The 6,339-nt window shown below is 46.4% G+C and overlaps 1 pseudogene; it reads left to right on the top strand.

The window, feature by feature from the left end:
• The first annotated feature begins 2,877 nt into the window (after positions 1-2,877).
• LOC119245612 (mitochondrial sodium/calcium exchanger protein-like) lies at positions 2,878-5,211 on the top strand (annotated as a pseudogene).
• The last annotated feature ends 1,128 nt before the right edge of the window (positions 5,212-6,339 follow it).

Genomic DNA, 6,339 nt, shown 5'->3' with positions numbered 1-6,339 from the left:
GAACAGTAGGCCACATGCCCAAGATGGCATCTTCCTGCCCGGAGCTGCCAAAATGACCCAGCACAGCACCAGACAAGTGACACTCAAAACAGCAGCTGCAAAGGCTGAATAACCTGAAATGGCCATACTCACGCAGCTCAGCGAAGTGCCTGCTCCAGGTCTTCACCTTCCCTGCCAGGCTGTAACAGCAGCAAATCCAGGAATAGTTTCAGTCACTCAGCTACTTGTAAAGCTCCTGAATGTTTCCTCTCTGAGGTTGGCTGCTGGAGGCCTCCACCTTCAGATGCCCATAACAGCCTTCTGGAAGATCGGCATGGTGGGGGCCAAAATCACTGACCCCCAAATTACTGAAGATCCAAACACGCTGAATCCCAAATGCTGAAAGCTCCAGTGCTGAACACCGAACACCGAATATCTGTGGCTGCTTCTGCAGTCCCTTGTATTATCAATCGCTCTACTCCAAAATGCGATACTTTCACCATTTCCCTAGGGCTATCTATCCTCATCAGCACCCCCCTCCAAGGGGCACCTCCTATAACAGTCTTTGGCCTCAGCTACCAATTACACACCCTTTAGCTCAGCACTTGGTACAAAGCAGGCACACAGAAAATATTTGTCAGTGATTAATTCTTCAACACAATTGTTTTGATATTGAGACTTTCAGCGAAGTCACACTGGCAAGTGGATAGAACGGTCATAAACCTAGGTCCAGCTGCTCAGTGATGGATCCAAGTTTTAATACCAGAAAGGTATTCTTTCCTCTCATCAGACACATTCATTTTTGAGATGAATTTTCAAAAATATAAAAAAGAGCACTAGTCTTTCAAGAGTACAAACAAATGGGGAGTTGAAGATGAAACTGAGTTCCTTACATAAAATATTTTAGTTTTTTGGATGGGAAGGGACTTAATTTTTATTTAAAATTATGGTCACTACACACACACACACACACACACACACACACATATCCTTAAGTAAACAATTTGAAGGTTAATTTTCATGTTTGTTAAAATAATTATATATGTTTTAGCAAAGGAAAAAATTTCAGTATACGTTGGTTGTTTTTGTTAAAATAAAACATCCTACTCCTCTTTTGAAATACAGCCTGGCAAAGAATAACTCAGCAATATTCACAATAAACCCGCTGAATGGTAGATGACTTGCCTTCCAGTGACCTCACAAATATCTACTTCAATTATCTTTGGCAAACAAAAAATTTCATTATTTAGTTTCCCTACATAGAGGAAAAATTAATATGAAGAGAGTTAAAAAATGAGTCATTGCTTTAAAGTGTATTAGTGTCTACTTTCTAAAATGAAATGTACATCTACTGCTGAGTTGAAGAACCTGCATTAAGGCTATAGCAAACAACAAGAAAGCACTTTTCCAAGAAAAATGTTAGGGATGTTGTAGTTAAAAATCTGATTCATTAGTCAGATAGAAGTTTGGCCTCAATGATCTCGAATTTCCTTTCCATTGTCAATAATTTTTGGTTCTATGTAATCAAGACTTCCTAACCCGTGATAAATATATTTACTTTAAATAAAACCTGTCTTTCCATGAAGCACATTTTTAATCAAATCACTTTTTCAATGCCTTTTATTAAAAAGTCAGAGATAGGCTTCTATAACAGGAAGAATTGGAACCAAAGGATATGTTTAAAAGCATACGTTCAAGAATTCAAGAACTATTTTAAAACGACAGTTAAGGGGAGAAAGGGGTCAGTTTTTGATAAAGTATTAATAACAATTCTCAATACAAATAAAAAGGTACAAATAATGCCCTGCATTGGAAAAATGACCATAAGATTAGAAACTATCTCTATGAAATATCCCTTTCAAGTAAAAGTACCAGTTTCTTTTAACTTAATCAAGAATTTTAACTGCTTATTTTTAAAGTTACAATCTCTTTTCATACATTCAGGATAATTTTTCTTTAAAAATCATTGTTTATCTCATTATCTCTTTTATGGCCAATTTTCCCACACAGTGGCTTTCCCTCAGGTGTAGAAAACCTGAAGCAAGAATACAACATAGGGCCTCCCCGGTAGTGCAGTGGTTGAGTGCTGGGCTGCGAAGCTGCCTGCAGCCTCCACAGCACCGGTTCGATCCCAGGCCAGCATCCCACATGGCGGGCAGACCCTTCCTGCCACCCGCTGCTCCCCTCAGCAGTGTACTTCGTCAGTCTGCCTGTTCCGCTCCCCGCTCTGGCTCTGATGAATCCTCTCACCCTCCTGCACTTCTGACTGTACCCTGTGCTTGAATAAATAAATAAATAAATCTTCTTTTTTTTTAAAAAAAAAAAAAGAGAATACAACATGGTCCAGATCACTGGTTCTAATATCAGTCTTGGAGATTCAGAGCCCCCTGACCTCAGGCAAGCTCCCTAATCTAACTGAACTTCAGATTTCACCAGATATAAAATGGGTTGTAATGAGGATTAAGCAGGATACAAGTTTTTTTCTAACAATAAATAACCAATAGTGATTGTTATTATTAGAGTGCCCACAAATGATCATTAGAATCTGGAGTTTCGGGAGTGGGTGGAAGTGGGGGTAAAAGATGGAGTCAGAAAAGTGCCCTAAGGCTGGACAGCGAGGGGACTGAGCCGCCAGCGATGCTACGAGAGGGAAGTGCTGAACCCGGCTAGGAGGGCTCTCAGAGAGAGGAGTTTCAGGAAGGACAGCCACAATATTTGGATGAGGCAGCAGAGGCTCAGAGAGCTGAAGGGACCTCCCAAGGCACAGGTTCATTAAATGATTGAGGCTGATTTGGAAACCTGTAGTGTGGCTTCTAAGTCTCTGAGAACAACAGAAGAGGGAAGAACCTGTCAACAGGTCACTCAGCTGCCAGCCTGCCAGCCGTTGGAACTGAAACAATGCAGAAGAGGAAGTGCAGTGCAAGGCCAGGCCCAGTGAGGGCTGACGGCTGCCAGACAGTGAAGACTGTGCCAGATGCTGTTTGCTCTTTGTACCGATCATGGTGGAGATGGTGCCCAGCAGCTGGGGTCAACTACAGTGGCTCACAGTTTCCAGCCTCAGGTGTGAACCAGATCTCCGTGGAAGATTGTTTTGCTGTGTGTGGCCGGGATGACTCTGATCACTGTGACTTCACCGGACCAACCCTGACTTGCCCAAGCCAAGGGACCTACTGGACACTTCAAAGGCATCTTTAGCCACTTTCTCTATAGCTTTTTCTCTGTGGCCATCACCCTCTATGTGAAGCTCACCCCCAGGAGCTGTTTCTGCCCTAACTTGTCAGCCATTTCACCCCACCCAAGCTCTCCCACAATGAGGCAGGTGCCACTTTCCTGGCATCTGGGAACAGGGCCTCTGATGTCTTCAGTGCCATGGTGGCTTTCTTGGATCCTCACACAACTGGCCTGGCCTTAGGCACAACTGTTTGGTGTGGGTATGCTGGTGACCACTGTGGTGGCGGGGAGCATCACCATCTTGTGCCCCTCAGAGCTACCTCCGGGCCCTTCCTCAGCGACATTGTTTTCTACATGGTGGCCGGGTTCCTGACCTACACCGCATTCTACCTCAGCAGGGCCACACTGGCATGGGCCCTGGGTTACTTCAGCTTATATGCATTCTCTGTGGCCACTGTATTTCTCTGCACCTGGATCTACCAATGGCAGTTGAAGAGACTCTGGGTCTACTCCATGCCAGTCACTCCAGAGATGGTCTCAGATTGGGAGGAAAGGGTATCTTCTAACACCAACAACTGTGACTATAGTTAAGAGACACAGACCTCTGTTTTTCTACCAGGAAACCATAGCCCAGATCCTGGCCCAGCCCCCAACCACATGGATTGCAGGAAGTGGAGGGGAAATTTGGCATACTGGAGAGCCCTCAAGGTGTTCAAGTTGCCAGTGGAGTTCCTGCTGCTCCTCTTAGTCCCCATCATGGAACCTGATGAGGAGAATGGGAACTGGAAACAGCTCCCCAACTGCCTGCACCTGGTGATCAGTCCGCTGGTCCTGGGCCTAACCCTGTAATTAGGGGCCTATAGCGTCTACCAGATAGGTGGCCTCCTTCCCTTCTGAGCCATGGTGGTGATAGTGGGCACAACCTTGGCTGCAGTGACCTTTATTGCCACATCCAGTTTTCATTGGCTCTTTGCCTTCCTAGGCCTCCTGATTGTTGCCTGTAGGGTAAAGAAAAATGTCAGGCTTTTCTGCCCTCCCACCATCAGGATAGATGATGGATCCTTGCGGTCCTGAATGCATGCCTGATGGCGGGCACCTGGAATAGGGTGTGGGTATAAGTAGATGGGATTCACCTGGGCTGAGACTGTCCTTTTTAAGGGTGGCATCACGGGGACGCCAGCAGCAGCAGAAGCCGAGAATGAAAGAGAAGCCAAGAGAGAAGCAAGAGAAGCAGAAGCTGAGAGAAGGCCAGGGAGCCCAGAGTGAAGACCAGCACCCCTGTCTGACTCATGCCTGGTGAACCCCAATAAAAGACCTGCAAAACCACTGAGGACTCTGACTTCTCCTTTACCCGGTCAGCATGGGATCAGAAAACCTGCACTGTGTCCCTTCCTGCCCCTACATTGCCCTGTGGATCAAAGTAGCCATCATCAAGGTGGTGAATATCTTGTGATCCCTGGGCACGGTCATCCGACTGAGCAACACTGGCCTCGGGCTCATATTGCTGGCCTGGAGGAACAGCACCGGAGATGCCTTTTGAGATTTCTCACTGGCACCAGTGCTATCCTCAGATGGCCTTCTCAGCCTGTCTTGGAGGCATCATCGTCAATATTCTGGTGGGGTTGGCCCTGGGCTGCCTGCTCCAGATCTCCAGGGGACATGTGGAGGTGGAGCTGGGGCAGGATGGACTGCTGGTGTGGGTTTTGGCCTTTACCCTGAACCTCAGCCGGGTCTATTCCCTGGTTGCAGGTGCCTCTTCAGTGCTTTCAGCTGAACAAAGTCTACCACTCCAGCCTGCTGCTCTTCTACCTGGATTTCCTTATCATGGCCCTGCTCACTGAATTTGGATTGATTCACTTGAAAAGCGTGAGAGACAAAGCCCTGTGCCTGGGTCCTCAGAGTAGTAGGAAGGTGTCACCACAGGTGACCAGATGGAAGATGGAAGATCAGAGTCCCTCCCAGAGTCCCCCCTCCCCGGGCAGCCTCACAGTGCCTAGCGAGGCTCCTGGTGGGGTGGGGTGGACATCAAAGGTGCCCAGTTGTTGCTCTGTGCCGGGATAAAAGCTAAGTCTCCTTGCTGGGCCTTTGGACATGGGGATTTGCAGTAGACAGAAGCTAAGACTTCCCGGAATTATCTCCAGAACCACCAAGTTAGAACTTGGGGTGAAGGAGATAATGGGGTCTCTTCTAGGATGGGAGACCCTGGAAGTGTTCAGGGCTGGAGGCAACATGGCAGGACAGACCCCCTCCCCATAGTTACTCCTCTGTCTTCCTGCATCTTTTCCTTAGGGTACAAATGACTGCCAAACCTAGGTTGCGAGAATTGGGGTGATTCAGGCCAGGGTCAGAACACCTTGTGTGCCGAGTTCCTCAGGTCCACGAGGGCTGAGCTCTGAGCTGCAGAATGCGAGATGCATACCTGATTTTCAGTTTTCTAGTCAGCACGTCCTGAATGCCAAAAGAAACAGGTGAAATGAATGGTAATATTTTTTCATTAACCCAAGAGCTTCAAATCACCAGCAGGGGGCAGTGGTTCCACCAGCTATATGGGATTATTGGCTGTAGAGGTCACCTCTAGAACTGGCCACTAACTGTTGGCAAACTCCTCTGAGTCCTGAACCTGTTTCCCCAGCTGCAAAACAGGAGTCAATTTGGCAGCCCTGTGCCTATCTCGGGGAGCCCAGGGCAGGAGTTCACAGTGGCTGCAAGCTCTGGGGAGAACAGAACCGACACTCCCCTGTACCTGCCTGCTGCTGCGACCCACCTTCTCAGAGAGAAATGCGCTGTTTGCCCTATTGCCTTATGCAGTTAGTAAAGGGATTTGTATTCCTTTTTTTTTCCCCCAATGAAAAAATTATCAAATATTTCAAGCATACGGAGGAAAACAAAACAAAAAAGAATCTGTAGTTGCTTGAGTTTTTCACTATGGATAGCTTTTTCAGTTAAAAACATGTTCATTGCTTTTTCAGCCTTTCCATAAAACTTTTATTGTTCTTACATAAGGAGAAATTTTTTGAAAGGCAGATGCTTTTAAAGATCACAAGTGTCAGCCAGTGTGGGTTGCTAGAGACCTCAATTTACAAATTTTATTTCACTCTAAGCTTTCACTATGGGAGGAGAAAAAGGACTTTCTCATTTCACTTAACAAAATAGGAAACTGTATGAGACTCACTGGCTAAACTAACCAAT

The sequence above is a fragment of the Talpa occidentalis genome, unplaced genomic scaffold, assembly GCF_014898055.3.
Source record: "Talpa occidentalis isolate TD23 unplaced genomic scaffold, MPIMG_talOcc4v2.1 talOcc4.15, whole genome shotgun sequence".
NCBI classification, from domain to species: domain Eukaryota; kingdom Metazoa; phylum Chordata; class Mammalia; order Eulipotyphla; family Talpidae; genus Talpa; species Talpa occidentalis.
Note: the sequence above shows the minus strand (reverse complement) of the source record. Positions and strands in the feature narration are given on the sequence as shown.